Raw genomic sequence first — 20468 nt, 5'->3', positions numbered from 1 at the left:
ACACTTGCAGTATGTCAATCTTAAAAATGTATGATTTAGACATTAACTCATTGGCTGCAGTCATTTTCAGTGCAGTGTGTCTGTTACAGAACACTATAGAATGGAACCTAATTAGTGACACCAGAGTCCAAAAATCCAAAAAAGCTGCGTTTATTCAAACAAAAGCAGGCGGAGGACCACAGCACTTGTGTGGTAAACGGAGGCAGCAGCAGGGAGACCAGAATCACCAACATCAAAATGGAGCAACAATCTGGCACTGTCTGCGTGGAGAGCTGGGTCTAAGAAGCCGGCTGATTGCCGATGGGATCCAGGTGAAGCTGCTCCCAGGACGACTCCGCCCACACCCACACCTGTGAACACAGGACTAGGAGGAGAGGCTGGAGCAGTCACCAACACAGGGCGTGACAGTGTCCCCGTACTGCCAGCGCTTTGTAGTAATATGGGAGAAGAACAATGAAGATCTGTTGTTCAGCAATAAATGACATGGTGGAAGTTATTCTTGTCTTATTTCATATAGTGTCTTAAGTAGGAGGCATAAGCCTTAACTACAGTGATACAACTGTCATAAAGCAGAGGTGTAGTGCTGTGGTACTGTTTACTGTAGGGTAGGGACATATCTATAATTATAGTATACAGTATAAACTAATTGCTTTAGTTGCCAATTTAAAAGTCCTTAAGTTACCTTATTTTGCGCACCATTCGGCTCATTGTACAAAGAGGCGCAGTCTAAATAACGGAGTTTATTTCTGTACTTTAACCGGACACACGGCGCACATTATTGTCCGGTACATGCTTGCTAAAAAAGCTGACTGTGGTTGAAATGTGTTGTACTACGTATTTAAATTTCAAAAAATACGCCGACATTATTTTTAAAATGTTTTTATTTCTTCTTTTTTTAATAAATCTGTGCTAAATCTTTCGAAGTCCTCATCTTCGGTCTGCATTGAACAAATCTTTCACTATCGCTGACCGTCTGGTTTCCGAGTGTCTGTCCGGTAATGATGCCGGCATTAGCGAAACAACGGACAAAAGTCGCAGCAGATCCTTTAGTCCAGGGTCTGCAATCCACGCACATATTGTGTTGTAACTCGCTCGGCACTGCCTCCAGTCCTGGTAAACGTGTGTTCACGTCTCTCATCCATCACTCCACGACGCATGCAGCTTAACTTTAAAGGCTCTGTTTACACCGATGTCCAGCGGTTGGAGTTCTTTCGTTAAAGGTCCCATATTATGTATTTTTCACTTAATGTCATTCAGCTGCCAGATGTCCAACTAGACTGTATTCCAAATATTTTGACCTAAAGTGATCTGGTGGTCCTAAATATCAGGTTTTCAAAATCGCTCATCTGAGCTACTCACAAAACGCTTCGTTTCAGGCCTCCGGCTGCAGTATGTTAATGAGCTCCACTGGTCCACGCCTCCTTCACCTGGGCCACGCCCCTCTGAAGGAGAGCGTTAGGCTAACGGGACACTGACCGGCGTTACGTTTGTTATCATTATGGCGTTTGGAGGACCCATCGTGTCGCTGTACATTTATGACCCTGAGTCGGACCCAGAAGCTCCTAAAGAAACACCGACTGTGCGGCTGCAGCAGGACGTTTCTGAATGGTTAGTACGTGTGAACGTTACTTAGTTGGTTCTGCGTTGTTTTGTTGTGTAACCTACGTCATCACAGGACGTAAGCATCGTCCGGTAGCTACTTTAGTTTCTACTCCCGCCTCTTATCACACAGTAATAATGGTGTATGTCTTATTATGTATTTTGTATATGTACAGATGTGTTTACTGTTAAAATGTTGCTGTATTTCTATAAGTGACAGTTACGTCTGATGGTGGTTCTGATAGTTATTACCATGTGGCTAATGCTAGCTTCTGCTCACGGCTAAGTTACTTTATTTTTCTATCACATTGATTTAACCCGTTACTAAGCTGCTAAATATTTGAGGCAGTCCTTGTGTGACAAGACACACGGAGCTGACACCTGCCACCATCACATTCAGTTATGTGTCACCACAAAGTTATGTCTCTACGGTATTCGGCTACTTTTACAACTGTAAATTCAAATGACCTTTACCATGTTTTCACTGTAGGTTAGGAGCCGTCTGCAGGAGGTTGATGAAGTTCCATGCATGACTCAACATCCTGGGTTCCAGCCTGTGTGCCTAAACGTGTACACCCTACAAACTGCCGGTCACGTACTGAGGGCCGAGTATGGCCCTTCACGTCTGAGACCAATACATCGGTAAGTCGTTCTTTGAAAAATGTCGTAATAAAAACTAGTTATGTCTTATTTTGCTTCATTAGGCATTCCTTCATTAATGCAGTAACATGACATATATAGGTACAACAAAGTCCAATATATTGTATTTGCGATACCTTGATTTTTATCTTATTATTAGACATGTTGAACATTTTTTGGTATTCACAATCCATTTATGTTGACATATACAAGCATTTATTTACATAAAACAATACATCCAATAATAATAATGAGAACACAGGGCCATCCTATCAGGAAATCAACAACAGTTGTAATACTCGGGATTGAAAACATTGTGAAATAAATAGTTTTGTGTCCTTTTTCTGTAGATGGTGCAGACATCTGGCCTATCGCACCTTTGTTGGCTGGTGCTGGGGCTACTTAGGACGCAGAATCCGGGTTTGTCATCCCAGCATGTGTGGTCCTTCACATACGCCAGGAGTTTCCTGAAGACAAAGGCCATTACGCTGGATTTAGACCGAGTCTTGGTTGAACCTGGTCATGTAGCTGGCAATGACCTCCTCCTTGTCAGGACGCTCATACTGGGCAGACAGATTCTCGGGGAGAGGAATGGACAACATCTCATTTGTGTATGGCACGGGGTCCACCAAGACTTTGTCACATATGAGGTCCAACATGTCAGCTACAAAACCTGTTCAATAAAACACAAAGATAGATCTTTACTGTTATTGATATTGTTTGATTCATTTCTTTGTTTAGAAAAATTGTGTTCAAAATACATCCTGGTACTTGCTACTAATTTATTTGTATGGTTACTTTTCACTGTGTTTTGGTGCGAACAATTACCAACAGAATTTCAAAACATGTTTCTTTGAAATATTAAAATATTGCAACACTAACAGAAAGTTGGCTCTTTCTTGTGAGGTTTGTCGCATTGTCCCTTCAAAAGCCTTTGGAAAAGTGGATCTTGTAGAGGGGTACACCAAACGTAACGAAATAAGGAGCCAAAACAATATATGACATACATGAATCTGTCTCAAATTTTTTTATACTAAAGTCTTCACTTACTGTCTTGCTGGAATATTCTAATACACAAGACTTATTTTTTACTGAACTATCAACACATGTGCATTCACTAACACCTATAGACAACTAAATTTAGAAAATTAGTGTAACCAATTTTATTAAAACATTGTATGGAATATGACTTGTACATACCTTTACTTCAATAGTGGGAATGAAGAGTCCTGCAGGACAGCTGTGTACCAACAGTATGGGTGTCCACTGGGTCAGTTTGGCCCCACACGTCCTTTGAAGCTGTAGGCTGAAAGGATGACACAAGAAAGAGGGACACTAATTTCAGGACACCAATGTTCTGATATTGGATAAGGAGGACAGACCTGTGTGCCTTGTCGCTATGACGACCAACAAACAATCGACTCTAACACGTGCGCGCACACACAATATGAAACAAAGCACAACTCCCTACGTAGCCTAGCATAAGTTGACTTTATGCTGGCAGATAATAGAAAAGAAAATATGAAACCAACTTACGTGTGTTTTAGTTTTATACTTTAGGCCTGCACGCACACACGTGTGGGCGTGCACGTACACACACAGCACGCAAACGCAAAACAAAGGAGACCTCCCTACATAGCCTAGCATAGCATGACTTCATTCAGGCTAACCGACAAAAAGAAAAAAGATAAAATGTGAGCCCAACTCATGTGCGTTGTACCTACAGTAGATACTGTAGGTTTAGCACACACGTTGGAGCGCACACACGCAAACACGAAACAAAGCAGTACCACCTAATTAGCCAAATAGCACTCGATCACTCATGCTAACAGACGACTGCAAAAAAGATTAATATGGTGAGACTAACCTGTAACCAGGGTGCAGTTCCTTGGTCCCGTATGGTTGGGAGTGATCCTTGAATGAAGTTTAGTCTCAGGCAAAGCCCCGTCTGGACTGACCCTCATTGGTAAAACAGGATGTAGTGAAGTGGTTCCACACACAAACAAACGTGCAGGTGATGTAGCTTCACAGAGCCATTAAAAATGAAATGCAGGTCTCTTCTGTTCTTCATTGGATGGGATGAAAAATAAACACTGGTGTTGATTTGTACAATCAACAACTGAGCAACTACCTTGTCTCCTTGTCACAGACGCCATTTCAACAGACTGCTACCTCATCCGACACAAAGAACTCGGTTTTGGGGATGACCACGCCCTGGGCGTGTCAACCAGTCCATATCGTCCACGCCCCTGAGCATGTCCACCAATCCATATCGTCCAATACTCTGTCCAATAGCAGAGTGCAAAGTCTGACGTCAAGGATGCCTATTCTAGCAATCGAGTCGTTCAGAGCCATGACTTCCTAAAAGTCCAAATACCTATTGATGCAGGAAGTTTTTGTTTACCAGATTCTAGGAGTTGGTCGGGTTAGGGAGGACCACTATGTATATGTAGAGACCTGAAAAAGTGTGATTTTCATAATAGGGCCCCTTCCTCCAGGATGATGGCAAGCTCCGAATTCAGCCGCTTGACGTGATTTTTGACAGAAGCGGTGGTGTGGGCGTGCATTGAGTCACAGATCAAGAGAGATGGCGAAGCGTGAAAAAAGCCACCCGGTCTCTTTACGTGAACCGGAACAACCGGAACTGATAGCCTGGAGTTTACATGTTGCGTCGTAAGCGTGTCTCTTCGCTGACGCCATCGTCAGAGGTCTTTAGCCAAACAAATGTGGTTAACAGCATGCCTGCGGTACAGTACCGGGATACACTGTATACCGGTACCTACCGGAGGTGTGCTGGACGCAGCCTCGCGTCATGTTCTCTAATTGGTCCATCGCTGCCGGCGTATGAAGTGATGTAATACGTCCTATGTCGGTGGACAATGGCCGATCTGGCGGATCGCTGGCTATAATCACATAAAAACATTTTTACAGATTTTGGAACTCAGTGTACACATAAGACGCTTAATGTTAGAAGGCGCAGCGCTGATTTTTGAGAAATTTGAAGGTTTTTTAAGCGCGTCTTATGGTGCGGAAAATATGGCACCTACGTATTGTAGCCAGAGGCTATTTCCCTCCCTGTCACTGTTTGGCACTGTGCCAGCCTTTTACGCACAGCTGTGGCGCACTGATGGGGGGGGCGGTGCTACGCACACGGTTATATTCAGGTGCGTGCGGTCGCGCCCGCTCTCTCCTGCTCCTCATGCGCTCCCGTGGTGGCTGTGGCTCAGCGTGGCCGCAAATTGTTTGGCGTGGCATCGGCAGCTCAGTTTCCCCAGACGGCTTCCCATTTGGGTGGTGTGAACCTGTTGTGTGGTCGCCATCTAGGTACCCAACCGTCTCGCCCAGGTAAGCACCCTGCCATCTTTTCCTCCTGTGGGTGCGTAATGAGCCCTGTGGTGACACGATCTCCACCTGTTCCAGTGTGGCTGGCTGTCGGGGGCCGAGGGAGAGGGGCTGACCTGTGTGGAGCTCTGCTCAGTGCGTCTGTCTACCTGCCCGCTCTGGTATGTTAGTTTGCGCTTTGTCCGCCTTCGTTTGCTGTGTTTCCACGCACCAGCTCATTAACATCTCTGTGTAAATCCCAGGCTGTGTACCCCAGGTGTGTTTGAGACGCACATCCTCCCGTTGCCTGGGGTGTGCTGTGCTTGCGGCGCGCTGGCCATTACAGGACACCACGGACCACTACTCCTTGGGCCACGCTGCTACCCTGGCTCTTCTCATTAGCCCTGGCCCTTTTATAATGGCTTAGTCTTGGCCCTTTTATACTGGTTTTATTTCATACTGGCCCTCTTAACCATTTTGTTGAAGTATGGCACATTTGATTTTGGATTATTTGGCTCTTTGAGTTTCCTTTTGTTGTTCTTCATTTGGTTCTTTATTTTGGTTCTGTTCTTATTTTGGTTAATTCATTCTCAGTTACATTTTGTTATTTACCATTAGTTTATTGAATTAGTTTGTATATTTAAATCATGTGAATTATCATTTAGTCCACACCAGTTTGTGCTGTTCTGTTGTGTTAATTGTTTTTCCTTTTCTGTTAGGTGCTGCGGGCTGACAGCGGCAGTTTTATCCTTGGTGGTGGCGCGTTCTTCACGATCCCTTTTTTTGGTTTGAGTGTGTGCAGTGTCACTGGGTGATTCGTTTGATTTTGGTTGTCCCTGCCGCTTGGTAGGCCTGGAGCCCCAGCCCTTATTTCCTTTTGACCCCAGTGCTCACCCTATAGTACGGCATAACTGGTGTGTGCCACATATTGTATTATTTTAATTCTTTTGTTAATAAAAATTTGTTTGTGTTAATGGAAAACAGTCTCGCCCCAGTGGTATAACGGACCTGTGTGATCAATCTGAGTTTAGGATTTCCTGGGGTGCAATTCCCCAGGTGGCGTTGTCGACTCATCAATTCCGGTATTCCTCACCACCCCATACTCCGCTCACGCCACATTCTGGCGTTGTCGGCAGGATATCAAATTTAAAGGGGCAGAGACTTGTTTTCCTTTTTGTTATTAGTTCCCCCCCCCCTTCTTTGGTAAATTTGTGTTGCTAGTGAGAGCCATGGCAGCAGTGTTGTCCTAGGATCCAAATTTTTTTTTTGTTAGTAGTTAGGGTTTGGTGCAGCGTACCCGCCGTCAGCATGGAGGAGGAGGTGCAGCAGCTTAAGGAGCTGGTGTTGCAGCTTAAGGCGGACAATGAGCGACTTCGTCAGGAGCGGGCTGCTCCCATGGCGGGCTCTGGCGGGGCCGGCTCCTCTTCTTCCGCCCACGACAGTCATGTCCCATCTGCAGGAGGTGCCACTGCTGCTCTCGAGCGGCTGGTGCTAATACCAAGAGAACGGAAGTGTCCCATGTTCAATGGTAAGACCGGTATTGGGATAGCTGAATGGGTAGAAGAAGTGCAGGCATGTGTGCGGGCCCGCCACCTTTCTGCTGCTGACCAAGCCTTTTTCATCTTTGATCATTTGGAGGGAGAAGCGAAGGAGGAGATCAAATTTCGATCTAGTGCAGAGCGAGGAGACCCATCCCGAGTACTCGCCATCTTAAAGGAGCTATATGGCTGCCCTCAGTCCTATGTCAATCTACAGCAAGCTTTCTTCTCTCGTCACCAACTTGAAGGAGAGACGCTCCTGGAGTTCTCCTTGGCTCTTATGGCTTTAATGGCCAAGGTCAAACAGTGTGCACCTGATGGGATGCCCAATGCCGATGTTCTCCTTCGTGATCAATTTACTGAGCATGTTCTCGATAGTTCTCTCCGGAGGGAACTTAAACAGTTTTCTCACAGCCAGCCCACTGCCACCCTGTTGGAACTACGGGGTGAGGCTATCCGGTGGGAGAGGGAAGGTCTTCCAGGGGGTGCTAGGGGCCGCAGCTTCTCCTTGCCATCAGCTTATGGCCTGCAGTACGGAGTGCAGGGTTGTGTTCAGCCAACTCCTACTGTCACTTCACAGGGCCCAGGTTTCGGTGAGCTGATGGATCTCTTGGAACGCCAACAGGAGCAGCTTAATCGTCTCACGCAGACTGTAGCCTCCCTTGGGGCTTCTCGCCCCCAAGGTCGGGCTCCTCGCAATGGCCCTGTAATCTGCAGGAGGTGCCAGCAGCCCGGCCATTTTGCTCGTGAGTGTGATGGAGAGCGGGCTCCCCCTCGAGCCAGGGCTAATTCTGTTGCAGGGTTAAATGCAAATACTGTGGGACGCCCACATTCTTCCCATCTGTCGGAAAACTGAAGCCCGCTGAGCTGTCGAGCCACAGCTCAGCTGGGGAGTCTCTAGGCTCACAGGGAGGTGCAGCAGCTGAATTGGTTGCTTCTTGTCTTAACATTGATGTCTCCATTGGGGGAGTCACTGTCTCCTGCTTGGTGGACACAGGATCCATGGTGTCTACCATTACAGAGAGCTTCTTTCTGGAGCGGTTTGCACCTTGGGGCCATGATTGCCTTCATTCTTGCCACTGGCTACAGCTGCGAGCAGCTAATGGCTTGGCAATTCCATACATCGGCTACTTGGAGCTCGACGTAGAACTTTGTGGCAAGGTGATGCCTCGCTGTGGGATCCCCCAGACCCCCCAGGTGCCATCTCTTCTGTTCCTAGAATCCTGGGAATGAATGTGCTTCGCCGATGTTATAGAGATCTCTTTGGTACATTCGGCCCTTCTCTTTTTGATTCTCCTTTGGTCTCACAGGCACCTGGCCCAATCATTGCAGCTTTGCAGAAGTGCCATCAGTCTGTCAGCCCAGCCCCAGAGAGCCCTACAGGTGCTGTGCGGGTTCGGGGCAGACGAGCCGTGCGCATACCTGGGGGGATGATGAAGTTGGTTGCTAGCACCTGCTCTGAACGGTTTTCTGGCCAAAGCGTATTGTTCGAGCCTCCTGAAGGTGGTCTGCCTGCTGGTCTGCTGGCATCTCCTTGCTTGGTACAGGTCGTCCGGGGTACAGTGTATGTCCCTATAGTTAATGTTGGGACGACTGAGGTTCTCCTTTACCCACGGACTGGTCTTGGCACCTTAGGAGTTGCTCAGGTTGTCAGCTTGCCTGCTGGTGTGACAGAGGAGGAGTCCATGTTGGCAACTGTTTCCTCCCAAACCGTGCTCCCCTCAGTGTTAAGTAAGGTAGAGTCACTTGACCTGTCTGCACTGACTGATCAGGAGCAGACCAGTGTAAAGTCATTGTTGCACAAGTACTACTCAGTGTTTTCTGCCCATGATGGTGACCTGGGCTGCACCAACCTCATTTCACATGAGATACCGCTACTGGATAACGTTCCGGTTAAGCAGAGGTATAGGCGCATTCCTCCATCGGAATACGAAGCCGTGAAGACTCATATTAACCAACTGTTAGAGTCTGAGGTCATTAGGGAGAGCAGCAGCCCCTATGCGTCGCCCATAGTGTTGGTCCGGAAGAAGGATGGCAGTTTGCGTCTCTGTGTGGATTACCGCCTCCTGAACAGCAAAACCAGGAAGGATGCATTCCCCTTGCCTCGTATCGAGGAGAGCCTGGATGCACTTTCAGGGGGCCGCTGGTTTTCCACGATTGATCTGGCCAGTGGTTATAACCAGGTTGCCGTATCTGAGCCAGACCGGCCTAAAACCGCCTTCTGTACACCTTTTGGCCTTTTCGAGTTTAACCGCATGCCTTTTGGTTTGTGTAATGCCCCAGGCACGTTCCAGCGGCTGATGCAGAGGATGTTTGGTGATCAGCAGTGTCAGTCCTTACTGCTTTACCTGGATGACATCATCGTATATTCCTCCTCTGTTGAAGAACATCTGCAGCGGCTGGAAATGGTGCTCGGGCGACTTCAGAAGGAGGGCCTAAAGGCAAAACTTGAAAAATGTGCATTCCTTCAGCGGGAGGTTGGTTACCTGGGGCATGTGATTTCGAGCCAGGGGGTCTCCACAGACCCCAAGAAAATTGAAGCGGTGGCTAACTGGCGGCGCCCCAGCCATGTGTCCGAACTGCGCTCTTTTTAGGTTTCGTCAGTTACTATCGGCGTTTTGTAGAGGGCTTTGCCAAGCTGGCAGCTCCCTTACATCAACTGGTGGCCGAGTTGGCAGGCACCAAGTCAAAGAGGAGGTCTGGTCAGGATCTGCGAGCTGCGTGGACAGCTCAGTGTGAAGACAGCTTTGAGGCCTTAAAGGCAAAGTTGCTGTCTGCCCCGGTCCTCACCTATGCCGACTTTTCACGCTCCTTTATTCTGGAAGTCGATGCAAGTCATAGTGGCCTTGGTGCTGTCCTCTCCCAGGAGACTGACAGCGGTGTCCGACCGGTGGCCTATGCCAGCAGGGGTCTGCGGCCCACTGAGCGCAACATGTCCAACTACAGCTCTATGAAGCTGGAATTCCTTGCGCTCAAGTGGGCCATGAGCGAGAAATTCCGGGAATATTTGTTGGGGCATAAGTGTATTGTCTACACTGATAACAACCCATTGAGTTATCTCCAGTCTGCAAAACTTGGGGCCACGGAGCAGCGTTGGGCTGCGCAACTTGCCGCTTTTGATTTCGACATCAAGTATCGTTCTGGCCGTAGCAACAAGAATGCCGATGTGCTGTCACGACAGTATGTGCCTGGTCCCCTCCATGGGACTGTGTCTTTGCCTGGTACTGCAGTTCCAGCTGATTTTCAGCTTGACTCTAACCAAGGCCCTGTAGTGTCAACCACTCAGCATATGGTTTCTGTTCTCCCCTCTCATTCTGTTGCTGACCTCCAGTCCTTGCAGGAGGATGATCCCCTCTTAAAGACTGTGTTGCCATTTTGGCGACGTAAGGTACGACCAAACTGGGATGAGCGCCAGCAACTTTCTAAGGAAGCCCTGGTTCTGTTGCATCAATGGGACCGTTTGGTGGAAAAAGATGGGGTACTTTTTCGTCAGGTCTTCCGCTCAGACGGGGGAGAAGGGCGTCTCCAACTTATCGTGCCTGCAGTTCTAAAGCAGGAGACCTTGAACCAGCTCCACCAAGAACACGGTCACCAGGGCATTGAAAGAACAACAGACTTGGTCAGACAGCGTTGCTATTGGCCAAACATGTCTGCTGACCTCAAGCAGTGGGTCTTGGCATGCGAGCGCTGCCAGGTCGCTAAGGACTCTGGACCTAGGACTCACAGCTTCATGGGCCGCTTGCTTGCCTCCCGACCCAATGAGATCTTGGCCATAGATTTCACGCTGTTGGAGCCTTCTCGAAACGGGTATGAAAATGTCCTGGTTATGACCGACGTGTTCAGTAAATTTACTGTGGCTGTCCCAACACGTGATCAGCGGGCCTCCACTGTTGCACAGGTGCTGATCTCCGAGTGGTTTTACAAGTTTGGCGTTCCGAGCCGCCTTCATTCGGATCAGGGAAGGTGTTTTGAGAGTTTGTTAATTAGCCAGCTCTGCTCCTTGTACAGTGTTGCAAAATCCCGTACTACCCCATACCATCCGGCAGGTAACGGCCAATGCGAGCGGTTTAACCGAACTCTGCATAACCTCCTTCGGACTCTTCCAGTAACACGGAAACGTGACTGGGCCTCCTGTTTGCCTCAGGTTCTGTTTTGTTATAACACCACTCCTCACCAGGGTACGGGCGAGTCTCCGTTTTACTTGATGTTTGGGCAGGAACCTCGGCTTCCTGTAGACTTCCTCCTTGGTAGAGTTGATGATCCAGAACCAGGCAATGTACAGGATTGGGTGGTGGAACATCAAGCCAGACTCAAGGTTGCTTTTGAGGGTGCCCGTGAGCGGTTGCTCGCAGCGGCTGACAAACGAAAGGAGCGACACGACCAACGTGTTCGGGAGGTGCCTCTTTCAGTGGGCCAGTTGGTGTATGTGAGGGACCACAGCGGTAGGGGGCGCCAGAAAATCCAAGATCTCTGGAGCTCAGTCGTCCACCAAGTGGTAAGGGCTCCTATTAGTGAAGGAACGGTTTACACTGTTGCCCCGGTGAATGACCTGCACAAGGTTCGAAACGTGCATCGGGACATGCTAAAGGCAGTGGTCCGGCCTGAGGCTGCACCTCCTTCATTGGAGGTGTCCACTCCACCTGCCCTGGCCGCACCAGATGAGTCTTCGAGCGATGGTGAGTTGTGGGTCTTGCTTCCTGAAACACCCCGTCCACCACCTGTAGCTGTCGCTTCATGTCCCCCAGGCACCTCTGTTGTGACCCATTTGCCAGCCCCGCTCGCGCCGCCAATCTCTCCAGTGCCTGAAAATCCCTGGTTGCCAACTCCTTCGTCTCCAAATGATCAACCAAGTACAAGTCAGCAGGCCCTGCGCAGGACTGCTCGCTGCACTGCTGGTCACCATTCAAATGTACATAATCTCCCCTGGTCTGCTGGTCGCAGTGATGGTGCTGTTGGTGTTGCCGCTAGTCCAGTGTCCAACACCCAGCTAGCTATTTTCCGGCCTTGGTGTTAGCTCCAGCATCTTGCACACGTCGTCGGGCCGACGATTCAAAAAGTGGGGGTAGGTGTAGCCAGAGGCTATTTCCCTCCCTGTCACTGTTTGGCACTGTGCCAGCCTTTTACGCACAGCTGTGGCGCACTGATGGGGGGGGGGGGTGGTGCTACGCACACGGTTATATTCAGGTGCGTGCGGTCGCGCCCGCTCTCTCCTGCTCCTCATGCGCTCCCGTGGTGGCTGTGGCTCAGCGTGGCCGCAAATTGTTTGGCGTGGCATCGGCAGCTCAGTTTCCCCAGACGGCTTCCCATTTGGGTGGTGTGAACCTGTCGTGTGGTCGCCATCTAGGTACCCAACCGTCTCGCCCAGGTAAGCACCCTGCCATCTTTTCCTCCTGTGGGTGCGTAATGCGCACTGTGGTGACACGATCTCCACCTGTTCCAGTGTGGCTGTCGGGGGCCGAGGGAGAGGGGCTGTGCGTCTCAGTGCGTCTGTCTACCTGCCCGCTCTGGTATGTTAGTTTGCGCTTTGTCCGCCTTCGTTTGCTGTGTTTCCACGCACCAGCTCATTAACATCTCTGTGTAAATCCCAGGCTGTGTACCCCAGGCGTGTTTGAGACGCACATCCTCCCGTTGCCTGGGGTGTGCTGTGCTTGCGGCGCGCTGGCCATTACAGGACACCACGGACCACTACTCCTTGGGCCACGCTGCTACCCTGGCTCTTCTCATTAGCCCTGGCCCTTTTATAATGGCTTAGTCTTGGCCCTTTTATACTGGTTTTATTTCATACTGGCCCTCTTAACCATTTTGTTGAAGTATGGCACATTTGATTTTGGATTATTTGGCTCTTTGAGTTTCCTTTTGTTGTTCTTCATTTGGTTCTTTATTTTGGTTCTGTTCTTATTTTGGTTAATTCATTCTCAGTTACATTTTGTTATTTACCATTAGTTTATTGAATTAGTTTGTATATTTAAATCATGTGAATTATCATTTAGTCCACACCAGTTTGTGCTGTTCTGTTGTGTTAATTGTTTTTCCTTTTCTGTTAGGTGCTGTGGGCTGACAGCGGCAGTTTTATCCTTGGTGGTGGCGCGTTCTTCACGATCCCTTTTTTTGGTTTGAGTGTGTGCAGTGTCACTGGGTGATTCGTTTGATTTTGGTTGTCCCTGCCGCTTGGTAGGCCTGGAGCCCCAGCCCTTATTTCCTTTTGACCCCATACTCCGCTCACGCCACAGTACAGTATTTATATTAAAAGGAACGTTATTAACCGCTCTAGGAACTTTATTTTTTCGTTCTAACCGGTTCAGGATCGTCAGTTTATGGGTGGACCGCAAAACCGGAAACGTTATAATTCCGTTTCTGTTCAGAACGAACCGATTGGCAAAAAATTCAGGTTCAAAGCCCTGATCTTTGTAGGTAAACTAAACAGTAGATTTTGCCCTCAGAATGCACCAGAATGCAGGAAAACGACCCCATTTTCTAAAAAATTTCGCCCCCCCGTGACGAGTGTCAGTTGTCCGTGTGCTTCACCGCTGTCTTGGACACAGTGTGGTTTTTGTGGCTTGCTGAATTCTTTTACACTGAGCCACAGTGCCTTAGTCATACTAGCTCCTAGTGCAAAGCCCAGTTCTTTTCAGAGGCAAATCAGTCCAAACATTTAACGTGTGAGTTTTGAGCTAAAAAAAGTTGTTTTTTTTAGCGGTTTCTGACTGAAAAAGTTGAAAAGAAGTCAAAAAGTTCTTTTCACAGTGAAAGCAGTCCAAGCATGCTCCAAAACGCTATTGTCACTCACAACCACATTCAAAACAGGTTTCCTTCATATATCTGTACAAGTACGTTTTTAGCTGAAATCATTCTCTTGAGAGTTTTCTTACCGAAAAAGATGAAATGAAGTCAAACACTTTTCACAGTCAAACACCACATGGAAATGACATGTAATGCTAGTGTCGTGCACATTACTGCGTGTTAACATGTGTTAACATGTTAACATTTGTCCTGCGTGTATGGTTTTTTTTTTCAAATGAGACCAGTAATTTTGGAGGTTTCTGACCGAAAAAAGCTGAAATGAGGTCAAACACTTCTTTTTAGAGACAAATCAGTTCGAACATGCTTCAAAATGCTATTCCCACTGAAAACATGAAACACATGTTAAATGAAAATATTTTAACGTGTGTTAACATAAATAAGTAGGTTTTTTAGAGGTTTCTGACAAAAAAAGGTGAATTGAAGTCAAAAATTTCTTTTCAGAGTGAAAGCATTACCAAACAACCTCCAAAATGCTATTCTCACTCAAAACGACATGAAAATGACCTGTTCCTGCATGAGTTTTCGGAAGAGAAGAAGATTTTTGATACAGCGACGAGGGCAATGAGGTGGACTGGATGAAAGAGTGGAAAGGACAGGTGGTCCTGAGCCATAACACCACGCTGAGTGGTGGAGTGGGCTTCCTGTTCTCTAGAACATTTAACCCAACATCTCTAGAGATCGAGCGGGTGCTACAACTGTGGAGGCAAAGACTGTCCGGGAAGGAGAGAAGCCTCCTCCTGGACTATAGTACAGGAACTGTGCCAGACAATAAAGATTCTTTCCCAGAGGTCCACATCAGTCCCCTGTTTGGAGAGCTGGAGGGTCCTCTCCTCGGAGATGAACGAGAAAAGCCTGTGTGACAGAGCACCCACTACCTGGGCCAACAGGATGACGGGAAATCGACCTGACCCACAGTGGAGACTTCTAAACAAACCTCCCCTCAAGAAAAAAACAGCCAATCTCCAGTGGAGACTTTTACATGGTGCCATTGGTTCCAATGCTTTATCTCTGTTTTTAACCCTGCTGTGTCAAACCAGTGTCCCTTCTGTCCCCTTCGGGAGACAGTCTTTTCATATTTTTTAGTGAGTGTACGAAATTTGCAGTGCTCTTCAACTCTTTTAACGGATGTTTTTAAGCTCTTCTTCTTCTTCAGAAGGCGAGCTGTGAGTTTTTATTCATCTTTGAATGATAGTGAATACCGAGAAAACCAGCCACTGTTAGAGGAGTTCTGTGCAGAGCTACCTCAGGTCTCCACAGAGACAAATTCACAACTCGACCGGCCACTGGAGTTAGAGGAACTCCACACTGCCCTGCAGAACATGCAGGGACGACGATCTCCGGGTATCAATGGTCTGACGGTCGAGTTCTATACAGCCTTCTGGGACATTCTAGCACGTGATAAGCTAGAAGTGTTCACCGAAAGTCTAGCCTCAGGCTCTTTGCCACTGTCCTGCCGGAGGGCGGTCGTTGCCCTCCTGCCTAAAAAAGGCAAATCTGTAGGACATCAAGAACTGGCCCCCCTGTGTCACTGCTCTTCACCGATTACAAGATTCTGTCCAAAGGCTTTGGCTACCAGGCTGAGGGAAGCTATGTTATCCACCGGGATCAAACCTACTGTGTGTCCGGCAATACAGTGAAGCCCTTGCTTCAGGAGTTAAAGGTTCTTCCTCAAAACTCGTGTTGGAAGACTGATAGTCTCAAATATCTCGGTGTGTACCTGGGAAATGAGACAACAACTAGGAAGAACTGGGAGGGCGTCATTGAAAAAATAGAAGGGAAACAAAAAATGGAAATGGTTGCTCCCCAGAATGTCGTACAGAGGTCGAGTTTTAGTGATAAACAACCTGGTGGCCTCACAGCTGTGGCACCGCTTGGCCTGTATGGACCCCCCATCAGGATTTCTAGCCCAAATCCAGACCAAACTTGTTAACTTTTTCTGGGATGGGCTGCATTTGGGTGCCTCAAAGAGTGTTGCTTTTATCAAGAGAGGAGGGGGAACAGGGCCTCATCCACCTTGCTAGCAGAGCAGCCACGTTCAGATTACAGTTCATCCAGCGGTTTCTGACCGGACCAGTGGATCTGACGTGGAGAGAAGTGGCCAGCTGCATATTCAAACGTGTGAGCAACTTTGACCTGGATGCTGCACTGTTTTTAATGGACTCCAAGTTTCTAAAATTAAACAGTTTGCCTCCGTTTTATCATGGTGTTTTTTAAGTCACGGGCCCTATTTAAAAGCAGCCCAGGAAAAAGTTCTGACTCTGTTCTGGTTACTGAAGGAACCACTAGCGCATGGAGCCAGGCTGGATGTCTGCAGTGGAGCCACACCTGGGCTGTCTGCAGCGCTTTGCAGTACCAGGACCATGACCCTCCAGCAGCTGGTGGACAACGCCGGGCCTGCGTTGGCGGATGCCCAGGCTGTTAGCTCCCTGCTGAATATCCAGTCCACCAGGGTGGCTCAGAGGGTGCTACAACTGTGGAGGCAAAGACTTTCCAGAAAGGAGAGAAGCCTCCTCATGGACTATAGTACAGGGACTGTGCCGGACAGCAAAGATCCTTTTCCTGAGGTCCACATCAGTCCCGTTTGGAGAACTGGAGGGTCCTCTCCTCGGAGATGAACGACAGATCAGCCTGCACACGGCCAACAAAAAAATGCTGTACAAACAATGTGTAAAAGTAATCAACAAGAAAAACCTGTGTACGTGAGTGGTGGAGTGGGCTTCCTGTTCTCTAGAACATTTAACCCAACATCTCTAGAGATCGAGCGGGTGCTACAACTGTGGAGGCAAAGACTGTCCGGGAAGGAGAGAAGCCTCCTCTTGGACTATAGTACAGGAACTGTGCCAGACAATAAAGATTCTTTCCCAGAGGTCCACATCAGTCCCCTGTTTGGAGAGCTGGAGGGTCCTCTCCTCGGAGATGAACGAGAAAAGCCTGTGTGACAGAGCACCCACTACCTGGGCCAACAGGATGACGGGAAATTGACCTGACCCACAGTGGAGACTTCTGTACAAACCTCCACTTAAGAAAAAAACAGCCGACCTCCAGTGGAGGATTTTACATGGTGCCATTGGTTCCAAATGCTTTTATCTCTGTTTCACCCCTGTGGTGTCCAGCCAGTGTCCCTTCTGTCCCCTTCGTGAAACAGTCTTTCATGCTTGTGTGGGAGTGTGGGACACTTGCAGTGCTCTTCACTCTTCTAACGAATATTTTTAATGTGTTCAGTGAAAATTTTACTATCAGGAAATTCATCTACGGTGCTGGGTACAATAGATCGAATCAGAGAAAGTGGCAGCTTTTAAATTTTATTTCTGGGGAGGCAAAACTTGCAATTTATGTGACCAGGAAGAGGAGAATTGAAAACAATACTGTTTAAGAAGCAGCTACTGTTTTTTGCTGTAACATCAGATGTCGCTTAAAACTAGAATTTGGTTTCTATAAATTGACAAAAGACCTGAATAACTTTAGGAACATCTGTCCATCCATCCATCCATCCATTCTCTTCCGCTTATCCGGGGTTGGGTCGCGGGGGCAGCAGCTTAAGCAGGGAAGCCCAGACTTCCCTCTCCCTAGCCACTTCGTCCAGCTCCTCCGGGAGAATCCCAAGACGTTCCCAGGCCAGCCAGGAGACATAGTCTCTCCAGCGTGTCCTGGGTCGTCCCCGGGGCCTCCTCCCGGTAGGACGTGCCCGGAACACCTCACCAGGGAGGCGTCCAGGAGGCATCCTAACCAGATGCCCGAGCCACCTCATCTGGCTCCTCTCGATGCGGAGGAGCAGCGGCTCGACTCTGAGTCCCTCCCGGATGACCGAACTTCTCACCCTATCTCTAAGGGAGAACCCGGACACCCTGCGGAGGAAACTCATTTCGGCCGCTTGTATCCGGGATCTCGTTCTTTCGGTCACGACCCATAGCTCGTGACCATAGGTGAGGGCAGGAACGTAGATCGACCGGTAAATCGAGAGCTTTGCCTTTCGGCTCAGCTCCTTCTTCACCACGACGGATCGATACAGAGTCCGCATCACTGCAGACGCTGCACCGATCTGTCTGTCGATCTTCCGTTTCATTGTACCCTCACTCGTGAACGAGACCCCAAGATACTTGAACTCCTCCACTTGGGGCAGGATCTCATCCCCAACCTGGAGAGGGCACTCCACCCTTTTCCGACTGAGGACCATGGTCTCAGATTTGGAGGTGCTGATTCTCATCCCAACCGCTTCACACTCAGCTGCGAACCGTTCCAGTGAGAGTTGGAGATCACGGCTTGATGAAGCCAACAGCACCACGTCGTCTGCAAAAAGCAGAGATGTGATACTGAGGCCACCAAACCGGACACCCTCAACGCCTTGGCTGCGCCTAGAAATTCTGTCCATAAAAGTTATGAACAGAATTGGTGACAAAGGGCAGCCTTGGCGGAGTCCAACCCTCACTGGAAACGAAGCCGGCAATGCGGACCAAACTCTGACATTGGTCGTACAGGGACCGAACAGCCCTTATCAAGGGGTCTGTAACCCCATACTCCCGAAGCACCCCCCACAGAACCCCCCGAGGAACACGGTCGAACGCCTCTAAGTCCACAAAACACATGTAGACTGGTTGGGCGAACTCCCATGCCCCCTCAAGGACCCTGCGGAGGGTGTAGAGCTGGTCCACTGTTCCACGCCCAGGACGAAAACCATACTGCTCCTCCTGAATCCGAGATTCGACTTCCCGATGGACCCTCCTCTCCAGAACCCCTGAATAGACCTTACCAGGGAGGCTGAGGAGTGTGATGCCCCTGTAGTTGGAGCACACCCTCCTGTCCCCCTTCTTAAAAAGGGGGACCACCACCCCAGTCTGCCAATCCAGAGGCACTGTCCCCGAAGTCCACGCGATGTTGCAGAGGCGTGTCAACCAGGACAGCCCCACAACATCCAGAGCCTTTAGGAACTCCGGGCGGATCTCATCCACCCCCGGGGCCCTGCAAACCGAGGAGCTTTTTAACTTCCATCGGTGACTTCAACCCCAGAGATAGGACAGCCCGCCTCAGAGAACCCAGACTCTGCTTCCTCATGGAAAGGCGTGTCTGCGGGATTGAGGAGGTCTTCGAAGTATTCTCCCCACCGAGTCACAACGTCCCCAGTTGAGGTCAGCAGCGCCCCATTCCCACTATATACAGTGTGGATGCTGCACCGCTTCCCCCTCCTGAGACGCCTGATGGTGGACCAGAATTTCTTCGAAGCCGTCTTGAAGTCGTCCTCCAAGGCCTCACCGAACTCCTCCCATGCCCGGGTTTTTGCCTCAGCAACCACCAACCAAAGCCGCATTCCGCTTGGCCAGCCGGTACCTATCAGCTGCTTCATGAGTCCCACAGGCCAAAAAGGTCTGATAGGACTCCTTCTTCAGCTTGACGGCATCCCTTACCGCTGATGTCCACCAACGGGTTCTGGGCAACCACCTTACGGCCGCAGCTGCGGTCGGCCGCCTCGACAATGGAGGCGCGGAACATGGTCCACTCAGACTCAATGTCCCCCGCCTCCCCCGGAACCTGAGTGAAGTTCTGCCGGAGGTGGGAGTTGAAACTCCTTCTGACAGGGGATTCCGCCAGGCGTTCCCAGCAGACCTTCACAATAAACACTCACAATAAACACGTTTGGGTCTGCCAGGTTGGACCGGCATCTTCCCCCACCATCGGAGCCAACACACCACCAGGTGGTGATCGGTTGACAGCTCCGCCCCTCTCTTCACCCGAGTGTACAAGACATGGGCCGCAAGTCCGATGACACGACCACAAAGTCGATCATCGAACTGCGGCCTAGGGTGTCCTGGTGCCAAGTGCACATATGGACACCCTTATGTCTGAACATTGTGTTCGCTATGGACAGTCCATGACAAGCACAGAAGTCCAATAACTGAACACCACTCGGGTTCTGATCGGGGGGGCCGTTCCTCCCAATCACGCCCTTCCAGGTTTCACTGTCATTGCCCACATGAGCATTGAAGTCCCCCAGCAGAACGATCGAGTCCCCAGTGGGAGCGCTCTCCAGCACCCCCTCCAAGGACTCCAAAAAGGGTGGGTACTCTGAACTGCTGTTTGGTGCATACGCACAAACAACAGTCAGGACCCGGCCCCCCACCCGAAGGCGGAGGGAGGCTACTCTCTCGTCCACCGGGGTGAACCCCAATGTATAGGCGCCAAGCCGGGGGGCTTTAAGTATACCCACACCTGCTCGGCGTCTCTCACCATGGGCAACTCCAGAGTGGAAGAGAGTCCAACCCCTCTCGAGAGGGGAGAGCCCAAGCTGTGTGTGGAGGTGAGCCCGTGAGGTGAGGTGAGCTAAAATTAATAGTTTTTAAGAGGTTTCTGACTAAAAAATGTGTATATTGAGGTCAAAAACTTGGTCAGAGGCAAATCAGTCCAAACATGCTTCAAAATGCTTATTCCCAGTGTAAACAACATGAAACAAATATTAAATGCATATATTTTGTCGCGTAAAGTTTTGAGCTAAAATATTCGGTTTTTAGAGGTTTCTGACTAAAACAGCTGAAATGAAGCTAGAAAGTTCTTTTGAGAGTGAAAGCAGTCCAAATTTGC

At 49.2% G+C, this 20468-nt stretch overlaps 1 long non-coding RNA gene and 1 pseudogene across 1 annotated transcript; both read left to right on the top strand.

The window, feature by feature from the left end:
* The window catches only part of LOC137604115 (uncharacterized), a 359372-nt pseudogene that overhangs the window by 80554 nt on the left and 258350 nt on the right, over positions 1 to 20468 (top strand).
* On the top strand, positions 2110 to 2942 carry LOC137604148 (uncharacterized). Its single transcript, XR_011037387.1, has 2 exons — positions 2110 to 2241; positions 2589 to 2942. It is a non-coding gene; the product is annotated as an uncharacterized lncRNA (long non-coding RNA).

The sequence above is a fragment of the Antennarius striatus genome, chromosome 11, assembly GCF_040054535.1.
Source record: "Antennarius striatus isolate MH-2024 chromosome 11, ASM4005453v1, whole genome shotgun sequence".
NCBI classification, from domain to species: Eukaryota; Metazoa; Chordata; class Actinopteri; order Lophiiformes; family Antennariidae; genus Antennarius; species Antennarius striatus.
The sequence above is the reverse complement of the archived record's forward strand: the minus strand, read 5'-3'. Positions and strand labels throughout refer to the sequence as shown.